Here is a 13200-nt window from a genome sequence, read left to right on the forward strand (position 1 = left end):
TCCAACCGGACGTGCACTCCTCTTGGGATGATGCCCCGACTCTCAGCGGCGACACACTTCCTCTAGTGTACAAGTGTGATTAGCAAAGGAATGCTCACAAGCTAGGCTGCAATAGCAAAGTGATTGTTCTCTAAACAAGGAGAGAACTCAATAGGCTCAACTCAATGTTTCAGCTATTCATCTGCACGAACGGCCCAAATATATTTATGAATGCTAATAGCAATAAGCTCAGTGGGTATGTGTAAGGCATATGAGATTAATCAAATCTAAACCATATTAAAACTAGCTTTAATAAGATGATAATGCAAACAAATAAATATAAAGCTAGAGAAAGAGTTTTAGAAAAGGCTTACTCAATGAGATGACAAGAGATGGAGCGAAGAGATAGTTTTTGATTGCTCAAATCTCGCAATAGATGATGGCTCCTGCAAGCTCTTGTGGAATTTTCTTCAGGCAAACAAACTGCTTGAAAGCAAACTGAAAAAAAACCCTTCACAACAAACTTGATTAAACTCTGTTTTAAAACTCTCAATTAAACATCCATGAGAAACAATGGAAAGTTGAAGGGCTTTTTTTATAGCGCTCTTAAACCATTGCCAGCAAAGCCCCCAAAAATTCGAAAGTATCAAAAAAAGCTAGGGGCGCGTTACTAGGGCCGGTTATATGGCTGAAAAGACAAATAGCGCGCGGGCCCGGCAAAATTGGCAGCAATTGCTGGAAATATGCAGTATGGTTGACTATGTAAAATGCAATTAAAAAATAGTAAAATAGATACAAAAATTATGAATTTGTGGAAAGGTTCTAGACATGTAGAATGTTCATGTTAGCAGAAAAAAGCTTTCTGGGAAATAACATTTCCAGTTGAGGAGAAATAAATATTTGAAACACAGATATAACAGTTTCTAAAAAATCTGCTGACATACCACGATTTTGTAAAATGCAATTGGGTCACAGTAAATCGAATCTTCGCGAAAAATAGTAAAATTTTGAGGAAGTTTTTTTTTTATAAACATGTAGATAAACATGTCAAAGAAAAGAATTTTCATTGAATATGGCAGCTTTCCATTTATGAAAAGGCTCATCTATTTTGTGAAAACATGCACGAACATGTGCACGGAACAAAAACATGAATTTTGTATAATTCGCATTAAACATAACAAATTCAGTTCCAAACTTGGATGAAACTTTGGGGCGAAATGTTGTAAACAATGAAACAAACATGTTAGAAAAGAATTTCTGCAAATTAAATTTTTATTTGTGAAAAGCTCATGTATTTTGCAAGTGTGTCGCAAGCATGAAAACTCATCCTGCAAAACGCATGCATGTTATATATATAACTATATATAACATAGAAAGATGGGCTAAGGTACTTAAACAGCAACATAATATACCTACTAAGTTACCCAAGCTAGATCTTGACTCTTCATAAGCTCTGTCTTGTAATCTGTGGAATGAAGCTTGAACTTGGAACTTCACTTGACATTTGGGCATAGCTTCAACCACTATTCCTCACCAACTGCTCCGCCAACCTCCATTTGATATGATCGTTATGGTGCAATCCATCCATCCTCTAACTACGTTGTTTGTCTATAAAACATAGGAATGCACAAACACTAGACAAACAACATTAATAATAAATTGTTTGTTAATCATCATCAAAACAAGAAGGCCAACATGCTGAGGTCACCTCCTTATAGCGGACAGTGGTTCTACCATTGATCATCGTAAGGACAAATGTACCGAAATCATCCTTTGGCAATGAACATAGCAACAACATCGCCTTATCTTCATCCTCTACCATGATTACCACATTGGCCATATCTGATAGCAATTTTGTAAAGTTATTGACATGCTCTCTAATGCAAACTCTCCTCTTCATCTTGAATTGGTAAAACCTCTTCTTCAAGTGAAGCCGATTCTCAATGCTCTTCATAAGATACTTCTCATTAAGTTTTTCCCACAACCGTTTCGCCGACGTCTCGTTCATCACACCATAGATCAAATCCGGCGTAAAAAATGATTGAATAACCCCACACACTCTACTATTTATTTTCTTCAAAATCTTATCCTCCATGTCTTCAAGTTTCTCTTGTAACTCAAGAGTCTCCTCCAAATTTTGGGCGTCTAATGCATCCATCACTTGACACCTCCACAAACTAAAATTTTCTTGCCATCAAATTTTTGAGCATCAATTTTATATTATTAATGCTCAATCCTTGTATCACCTTTGAAAGAGACGATCCCGATATACTTGTTTCACCCATGTTGATAATCCAATCTCTTCAAACAAGAATCCAAGCTCTAGCTTTCTTCTCCAAATCGAACACCAAGTCAAACCCAGAGCTCTGATACCACTTGTTGTGCATAGCGGAACCGAAGGCACATAAATACAAACGAAATTGGAATACTTATCAACAACCAAACAAGTAACACAAATGCAAGACAACAGATTTTACATGGTTCGACAAATCTGCCTACGTCCACGGGAGCGGCACAATAATATCTTATTAATAACAAGAAATTACAAATAAGAGAGTGGATTTTAAACTTGAGATCTCTTAAACAAATAGCAATTGATTTTAATCTAAAATCAATGCTCAAACACTCCCACTCTATTACAATAACTTCCCCAATTAATATTCACCAACCCCTTCTCAACAGTAAATGAGAACAGGGACAAAAGGGAATAAAAATTAGAAATTTCCCAAACTGCAGAGAGAACGGAAGTTTAAGAAATTGCTGCCGCCAATCTCTTCTTCTCTCTCTGCTCTCGCGCTCACTAATTCGCGCACGAATATGGTTTCCCTTTTACAGGGAAACCCTAGGGCGGTCGGTCTATGCGCTCCAGCTATGCTCCATCTAGCTCCAACCACGCACAGGCAAAGTTCACTCCGCTGCAGGCGAGATCATGGGCGAGGGCGACATCAATAGGTGAGATCCGCTATAGGCGAGATCGATTCATGCAGCAGGTGAGATCCGCTCGTCTCCCAAGCTCAAACTTGCCACACACTTCACCTGCGATCTCGAACAGGCGACTTTTCGTGCCTCCTCAACTTCGCCATTGACCTCTACAGGCGATCTTCCTCGCCTCCTCAACTTCACCATCGAAGGCGAGCTTCGATCTCAGGTACGATCTTCTATACACTTCACCCTAAATAAGCGACGTCCTCATCATGACATGACAATTAGCACATCCCGGTATCACTAGGTTATGTGGACTCTAGAGGTGGCTCCCACCGCACTAACACAATATAGCACTTAGTTCGACATAGCACTTAACTCCACACTTCCGACTCGTAACTGCTATGATACAATTTGTCACGCCCCGGGCCGCCGGGCCCATTGGTACAGTACAAGCCGTTGGACCCACCAAGTGTAACACGTTTGGCTCAACCCACTGCTAAAATCAACTCGCCGTGTTACACTTGAGTCTTGGGCATACCTATTTAAGCAACATAACTTCTCACTCATTTTCTAATGTAGGACTAAATAAGAAACAAAGACATGATTATATTATTTTTAACCTTCAGATTGAAAGGGTTCCATTCAATTTATTTCATAGCATCAAGCTAAAAACTCATGAAGAACGAAATGTAGAACATGTCCTGCAAACATATATGAACGAAGATAGATAGTATAATCTTTATCAAACCAGTAATTATACATGATGTATTAGCCCCGTGTAGAAAATTCCTGAGTTTCGGCATATAATCATTATTTAATTATTTCTATATAAGCCCCCCCGTCCAAAAAAAAAAAAGCTTACTTTTGTACAAAAAAATTTCACTGAAATGACCAGCCAGAAATCTTTGAGTTATTTCAACGAAACAAATCCACCACCAGGACATTCGGGAAAAATTCTTAGTGGAATATTACCATGTGCACCTTAGATTAAGTTTAACTTTTTAAACCCAAGAGTACTTTCTTTGAGTACTCCCACTTATCTAATCCTTCTTTAAACGTGCTCTTGTCAGTTGCATCCCTTCTCCATTTGGGATAAATTTAATTAAAAATTTAGGATTGCTAAATAAATTAGTTCATGGAAATGAAAAAGAATTTTTCTTTTTCCTTGAAGCATTCTCTGTATTTTCTTAGTCTAATAGCTTCTGATTCTTTTTTTTAAATCAATATATACAACAAACTATGTCCTTCTATGTGTAAACACAAATAAAAGGGAAATATAAGATTTTTAATTATGCTTATATAGCATTAAAGTTTTTGTAGATAACATCTAATCAATAAAAAGTTGGTATTTCGTTATAACAAGAGTTGCCTCTCATCTAGAACTGAAAATACTTGTCCATGAGTGTGAGACAACATGGAGATATGAGCATTTTCCTGCACTAATTTGCATATTGCATTCAAAAACTCAATCATCATAGGAAATACGACAGTGTTGAACACCTCCTTCAGTGCCAATGCATGGGCTAAATTATTTATATCCTCTGATGTAAAAGCAAAATGGAAAAACTCCAATACCTAAAAAAGAATTTTGTAGAATATGATGTTAAATATTAAGCATCAAATGAAATCTTTGAACCACAGTTAGTCGTAGTTATAAAAGGAAGAAGAATAGAGTACCCACAACAAGGAACATCAAAAACTCACCTCATCAATTTCAGCATTGGATTGACATTTCTGTTTCAAGAAGTATTCCACTGCCTTAACATCATGGTTAGTTACTTTTTCAATCTTTTTCACTTCCAGAGCATCAGCTTTGCTGAAGCCACTAACTATACTTTCTAAATAAGACCTGGCATTCTCGCAAAAGCTTTGAACCTCCTTGATTTCAGGTATTTCTGATAATTTTAGCAACCATTTTACCTAAGAAAGAATCACTTCAGATTAACATTTTGCACTAAGTAGCCAACATGAAAATATAACTACGGTGGACAGCTTTGTCAGTTCATGATGGGTAATGGAGAAAGAGGTAAACCTTTTTTACTTGTAAGTTACCTCTTTCTCCATTACCCAAGACATGACTACACTATGACAAGTTTTAATGAAGACTGCGACCTATATCAAAGTAGAGGCTAGACGTTTTGTCAGATTGTAAAAGAAAGCACACTAATAAGCATGACCTAAATAAACAATGTTCGATGGACTCATACAAAAACTGCTAATACTACATCATATACAAATTTATTAGAAGAGGGGTACTATTGTCAGATATGCATATCAAATATAAATATCCCAACGGCTCACAGAACATTTTAGGCACAACTTTAAACCTTTTGAGCTAACTAATGCTTTAAAACATTTTATCTAAATACCTGAGACATATTATGATTTATAAGCCAGACGAACAAGGATATCCAATTAACAACCACAGTTTCTTCATGCTTTACCAGAAACATTTCTTTATCGTTCGCTACAAAAATGATTGTATAATCTACATTTAAATATGAAACCATTATTCTTAAAAAAAACATAATGTAAGACTAAAACTGTGCACTGGTGTTGAATAAAAAAGAACTTATTAAATATGTATTCTTACAGGAGAATTTAATGGGTGAAAATCCTTGACTTTCTGTAAATATCGGCCATCTAAAGGTGATAGAGCCATAATGCTAAAAGACTCAAGATCAACAATCTCCTCTTCACGATGATGCTCCATCTAAAACATTAAAGTTCACACCGCCAAAACATATTCAACCAATTGTCCAAATATGAGGAAAATTAAAGAAAAAGGATCACCAAAAAATTAGATCATTCCGGATCAAACTTAATCATCATTGAAGATTCATAAGCCTAATTATTAGATTGAATACAGCTCACTATAAATTGGGGACTGCCAAAGGAAAATCTCAATTTATTTAAAAAAATTAAGAACTTGAAATTCAAAAGACAACAGTGGAAGCCCTAAATTACAAATCCAGAAGAAGAAAAAAAAGTGACCTATAGCATATGATATTTATTATTTACTAAAAGTTTTATGCTCTATCCCAAAATATTCCCTCCCGTAAACTTATAAAAAATACTATCTTTATTCAAAAATCCAAAAGATGCTACTTTTGAGAAACATTTAAAGATTATAGTATATGAGATTTAAGAAAACTTAGCAATGAAATAATCACAAAAAAGCAAAAAACAAGCATGCAGTCAATAAAAGGCAGGGCTTGTGTTCGTGAAAATTCCCCAGGCAGAAACAGGGAATGGAGATCTTTACCTTCGTAGTCGTGACTCCTTCTAAACTGCTCAATGAAATCCTAAGTGGTTCGAATCGTCGAGGAGGGGTGGGCTGAATCCGAAACCTTAGTTGGCCTGATCGTTTGCTGATCGAAGATAAAGAGGGAGAGGAGGAAAAGGGCGGCAAGAAAGCAAATGGGGCTCGAGAGGGTGATAAGAGCTTTTCCATAGAGTTGCAGACGAGATCGAAACCCTAACCCTAGATTTTTAAGGGGGGAAGTTGTTTTGGTTTAGGTGGAGCGGGAAAAGGAGTCGCCTTTTTTTAAGGAATCGGAGAGAGCGAGGAGCGAGCGCCTTGATTCATTTTATACGCGTTTCCTATGTCGGTTAGGTTCAGTCCATCAGATATTTTCTTTAAAAGGAAGGAAAATGATGGATAATCTAAACATGCATATAGATTTTTGGCAAAACTTTGTTGTAGGTTCCTCATGTGCTAGCCAAGTATCTTTTTCGGTCCTTTCGGATCATTCATATTTAGAAGTCGTCAACCATAGTCATTAATATTATCATTGTCATCAATCTATGTTCTTTTTACAAATTTCTATAAAATATTGTTGAGAAGATCACATGGCTGCCATGTTAGAAAAAATTAGTTGCAAGTTTCATACAAACGTGTATGTTGAACTTGTGATTTCACTAATTTTTTTGCTGAACACGGCAGGGTCAGATCATTGTCACGTCAGCAAAATCCGATGACGAATGTAATGTTAATAATCACCACTATTAACTTTCATCAAATATTAAAGACGCTAACAGTATTTGGGTGGTAGTGGTACATTCCGTTATAAGTGAAAGAAACTTTACTTGTAGAAATAATCAGGCAATTTTTTGTATGTCCGCTTGCTTACTGCAATACAAATAGCTCATTTTTCTTTTCTTTTCTTCCTTTTTTTCTCTTTTTTCATTTCTCTAAACTCTTCATACTTAACATAATAATAGTTGCATGAGATCCCAAGCTATATAAACTGTTTCTGAGAAAAGAACAGAATATTAAGCTGATGAAACTTAAGTTAATTTAAGTAGTAATGAGCAAAACTTGATATAACAGTTATCATGAAACTCAACATAACAATAAATTTTTACTGTCAACAGGTTTTACTAAATATTTACTCTTCGAGTTCAAAGTAAACTATACTCTTTTGAGGCACATTAGAGAAAGAACTAGAGTAATTTTTGTAAGTTATTTTTGTTTGTGCATATTTAGATGTTGATTTTGCATATTTTGATGTAATTAGAGAAGCAACTGTATTTTTCGGATCTGTACTCTCTTTACTTATGTGATAATTAAACACGGTCTAATTCTCTCAATCCTTACCACGTATCTCAATTCTTATAGACGAGATCACGCCATATAAAATTTCCACCAGATATTTTAATAGTTGTTTTCAAGTGTACTAGTAGTTTCAAGACCATACAGATGTTAAAGATTCAGAGAGTAGAACAGGACAACAACTAACTGCATCTAAATATGAAAAAAACAAGAAAATCTATGTTGTGAACAAAAAGAGAATACTAAGGCAGAATCGTCCCACCAATATCAGTATACCACACACAGGTTTGTTGATATTTACAGATTCAAGTACCTAGATACTTTATTTCAAAAAAGATCACAAGAATATTGTTCAAATCGCATAAACAAGCATTACTATTGCATCCTGTGGAAGGGGTAGCAACCAAAAATCAATATAAATATAAGTGTCGAGGTAAACAAACTTTAAGTATTTCAAATGAAAACAAACTATCAAGGAGACAATTGACACAAGGAGGAAAAACCTGCATAGGCACATAAATCCAATAATCAAATCCCCCGACTTACAATATAACAGCCGAAGCATTCTGATTCATGTATGTTGATCACAAATACAAGTACCAGGAGAATACAAAATACAATTGACACAAGTCGAATACAATGAACTTAGCAATACATGGAAGCATACCCGTGTTTCTTCTCCAGAATCCATTTCTAGTATTTGAAGCATCCTGCTTGCAATTTTATTCCTCCAGGCCATTAGTAAAAGAACCAAATGAAACTGATTGCATTGGTCTAATGATCACCCAACAATGCTACAAGCTTATTCAATTTCGTTTTCCTTTTGTTAATTTACCCTTGCAAGATTACACAATAATACGAACACAAACGGTTTGTGGTATCAACTGCCTTTGCTCATAACGAAAATGCAAAGGGGAAGTAACATGAACCACAAATAGTTCAACTAGTAAAATTTTCATCTCGTTCATTCAACGTTTGTTTCAACGGCTATAAAAGCCTGAACCCATTCACCAAATCAACATGATTGTCGATAGACTTAGACAACTTCTCTACTTCTCTAATATGTGACTGGGGAGTCAAATTCAAGAGAACGCTCTTTGCTTCTTCTGGCAATTGCAAGCCATTAGTGAACTTTTGAATGCTCTCATTGCTGATAAATCTTCCTCTGGTGAGATCCTTCAGCTTATCATATGCCTCTGGGACGTTATATCTGTGCATAACCTAATGCAAGAAAACAAGAGAGAGTCCATCAGCAACAAGGGCCTCTTTTACTCTTTAATATTATTGGTTATTTTGATGTTGATTGAGCAAATGATACTCTTGATAGTGTCCCGTTGGCAGATATTATACTTTTATTAGAGGAATATGGTGATCTCACGATGAAGCAGAATATCGTGCCATGATTTATTGCTAAAGTTGATTACCAAGTTATGGCTCTCGCTGCTTGAGGGATTATGTTGATTAAATACCTTCATCAGGAGATAGGTGTGTTTCTAACTCAGGCTATGGAAATACATCGTAATAATCAGGTTCTGGCATATATTGCCAATGGTACAGACTAAGTCTTATGAGAACAGGAAGCATATAAAAGTTGATTGTCACTTCATTATGAAATGATATTGAGCAAAATGTCACTTCACATGTTAATTTAGACAGATAGGTAATGGCTTCCCTAAAACATTACATTTTTTTTTGGTGGGGGGAGGAAGAGGAAGGGAATTTTTGCTTAGATGTAACTAGCTAAAAATGGAATTGGGATCCTCTCCTAATACCTTATATTTCCTAATGAGTTTTGTCAAGAATTGGGAGTAGGACTCATAAGGATGGGTGGTAAAATGAAAGGCCATGATGAAAATGAAAGACTAGGATCTCCTTATTAGGAGATATTAGGAGAATTTCATTAGGAGAGGATCCCAGTCCCATTAAGACTTAATGTTATTATATTCTATTTGTTTTCAAGTGAAAATACCCCTCTCTTGGACTGTCATCTTTCCCAACATATAGTCAAAATGCTGGGGGAGGTGGAATTAGATGTCCTATATAAAACCTTAAAAAACAATACAACATACAACCAGACCTTTGATATTACATCATATAACTAACAAAAGCAGAAAAAAGAAAAATTATACGAAAGCAGTCATAATAAAGTCTATGTTGAATATTTTTTTCAACAATAACATGGGCTGCTGCAACAGCCCATGTTTTCAATTTTTTGTCAAAAGTTGTGGGCCCCACTAAAGAAAATTTAAGACGTGGGTCCCACGAGCATAGTAAAATATTATTATTTTATTAGTGCATAATGTTTTCCCAAACGCTATAAATAGACCCTAAATCCTTAAGAAAAATTCATTCCAAAAATAACAATCAATATATACAGATATATATGTTGTAGAATAGCTAGTGCTCTTAGGAACAGTGCCTAGACCGAGAAGGTCTTATAGATCGAGGAGATCTTTGCCTGAGGAGATATTTTCCTGATAGATCGAGGAGATCTTTGTCTTATAGATCGAGGAGATCTTTGGTCTTGGGATCCTTGCACCGGAGTAGGCCAAATAATGCTTTAAGCACAGCGTTTTACAAACGCACATCAACTGAGTTGGAAAATTTTAAATTACTGCATTTTAGTTTTTGTAAGGGCCGTGAATTTTAATACTAGTTAAAATAATTTTTTAGTATTTTAAAATATTTAATTATGATTTTTAAAATAGTATTGGTATTTTTCAATTTTTTAGAATTTTCTATGATTTAAAGTCCAAATTTTATATTTAATTAAATGGTTTTGATACTTATAAAATTAGTTTAGTGCAGTAGAAATTTATAGAATTAACATGTTGTATTATCGATACTATTACATACTATTTTAAATAATACATTGTATTATTATTATTATTACATATTATTTCGTGTATTATGTTGAATTATTAATTACGTATTATTTATGTAAATTATTGTGTTAATTTAATTATCGTGTATCAGCTGTCGTATTAGCATAACTAGTACGTTTTGATTTGTAGATATTTATCCCATAATTATTTAATTTTAAATGTAAGTAAATATATTTTTATTATTAATTATTCTTGTTTAATTGTACAATATGTGAATATTTCAACTATTTCGTATCAGCTATTGTATTAGCACAACATGCACGTTTTTATTTGTAGATAATTATTTCGTAATTAGTTTAAATTTTAAGTACCCGTAATTATTTATTTTAATTATTTTCGATTAAATTCCCTAACCCTAATATTATATATGTGTATACCGTAACCAAAACCTCTCTCCCACGTTCTCCTCTCTCTCCCCGCCCTCGTTATTCACGCCCTTCAACCCCTCTCACGTTTCTCCGCCAGTACTCTCTCTCTCTCCTCTACTTCTCTCTTTTCGTTTTCTCTCTCCCCGAAGAATTCCCCACTGTCGCTCTCGCCCTCACCATCTCCACTGACCATCTTCCTCTTGCCGCACTGAAACCACTCCACTTCTTCCCCTCCGACAGCGCCCAAGTCCGGCCACCGACGGCTTCTCCCTAACTCGCCGAACTCGCAACCCACTCGAGCGCCCAAGCAGCCCGCCTCCGCCCTACCCCTCGCCTTGGCCGCCCTGACCGCCCTCCGAGCTCAGCCCCCGCATCCATCTCCTCCCTACGTAACCAGTGCTGCTAGCACCCAAGCCTCCAGCCGCTCCAGCTTCGCCTCCTCTTCCTCCGTTCACTTTCTCTTCACCGCCACCACAGTCGCTGCCAGCCTCCTCCGCCTCCGACCACCCCTAACTCGCCTGCATGTTCTCTCTTCCTTTCCCACGTTTGTCAGCAGCCCCGCGACCCCCACAGCCCCCCTGCAGTCGTCGCTCACCTTTAGCTCTGACCAGCAGCCCCTCACCCCGCTGTTGTCTGCCCTCCAAGCCTCCAGACCCGACCATGTTGCCAACGAACCACCCCCTCCTCATCATCGTCTTCTCACCGCCGAGATTCCCTCACCCACGTCGCTGCACGGCGCCCCTCGCCTCAACCGCCTAGAAGCGCCCGATGACACCTTCACCCGTAGCCACGTCGAGATCTCTGCTCCGTCGAATCCGTCGCCGATGTCGCCGTCCAGCTCCACAAGTCAACCGTCGATTTGCTACGCGCGTCGTCGAGCAACAAACAGCAAACAATGGCGCCGCTACCTCATCCGCAAGTCCCTCGGCCTCGTAGGCAAGATCCCGCTCCTCTTGACTCGTTATTTCATATTTATATCTGTCATTAATTAGTTGCATAGATTAGATTGTGAATTGTTATTAACTGCGTGGGCTTGTTGATGATCATGTTGATAATGATATTAGATAAGTAATTTAAAGAAATAAGTATTTTGTGTAAAAGTGGTTATTTGAGATGTTTTTAAAAAAGAATATATTTAAAGATTTTTTTTAGAATTATTATGATGAGAAAAGGATTAATTAGAAAAATGGGTTGGTTTTGAATAATTATTAGAATAGATAATTTTAAAGTATTTATTTCGGAAAAGGGGTCATCTTGAGTTGTTAAGTTATTTTCGTCAAAAGAAATATATTTTGAAATTATGATGTTTTAAAAGAATTTATTTTGTGAAAGGAATCATTTTAGGAAGACTACAATAATTTAAAATAAATTATTTTAGAAAAATATTATTATTTTCTAAATTACATAGTTGGTTGTTCATAAATTTATGACTCTTAATTTCGATTACCTGATTTGCCATGATATTATTATACATGATCAGTTGTTTTGTTATTATTTGCTGTGATTGAGAACCATTAGTAGTTCATGACTTAGTGGCCTCGTACGTCATGAACAAACTTAGTGACATGTGTGAGTGAGTTGACTGAGTTAGGTGGTGAACCCGAGTTTCAATGAGGATTATGGTTGACCTAGAAAAACGAGAAGAGTGGGGATAGGGAAGTCAGTGTTCATGTGATCGGATAAGACTGTTGATGTATCTTCCAGGCTCGCGCCAGTGAATTCATGTAGTCACTGGGGTTGGTTTGTTAGACTAAAGTGAATTCGTGTAGTCACTTTAGTCAGTGAATTTGTGTAGTCACCCGAGTTCTGCTTGAGTTCGGACCAGGCCAAAATCGGATTGCGTGAAGTCCTCTGACCGATTCGTGTAGAGGTATTGGATGTACGTAGAGGATTTATGAACAGTCAGTTATCCGGTAATATGAATGTTGACTCTGTGTGTGATGTGACCAGCGACCTATTATAGAATGGTTAGTTACATGACCTCGTTATTTAGATGATTTTTGGATTCTTGTGAGATGTAGGCCAGTTGTGTTTGTTTTCATACATAGATCGGAATTAATATTTAATTATCTACAATTTGAGATATATAGTATATACATGAGGGTTTCCTTGTTTGGCTTATTTCGCTCGACGTACTACATCTCGAATTGTAGATTTTTAAGTATTAATTCCATATTGTTGTATGACCTTATGACTTGTATGATTGTTTCTGATCGCTAGCTGCATGATCTCGTTACCTGATCGATTCTGGATGCTTTATGTTATCATGATTTAGTAGTGTTTTCATGTTGATTTGTGGATTTCAGTTGTATGTTCTTTTGTTATTACTGTTATCGTATCGTTTTTCGCATTAGATTTCCGTTCGTTATATTTTCTTTGTGGGGTCGGGTCTTTCCGTGTGCCATACATGCTGATGTACACCTATTTTCTCTAGTGTATGTTAGACTTAGAGGAAGAACAGGTCCAGCTGGGAGTTCGCCAAGAGTCA

This window comes from Asparagus officinalis, chromosome 6 (genome assembly GCF_001876935.1).
Source record: "Asparagus officinalis chromosome 6, Aspof.V1, whole genome shotgun sequence".
Taxonomy (NCBI): Eukaryota; Viridiplantae; Streptophyta; class Magnoliopsida; order Asparagales; family Asparagaceae; genus Asparagus; species Asparagus officinalis.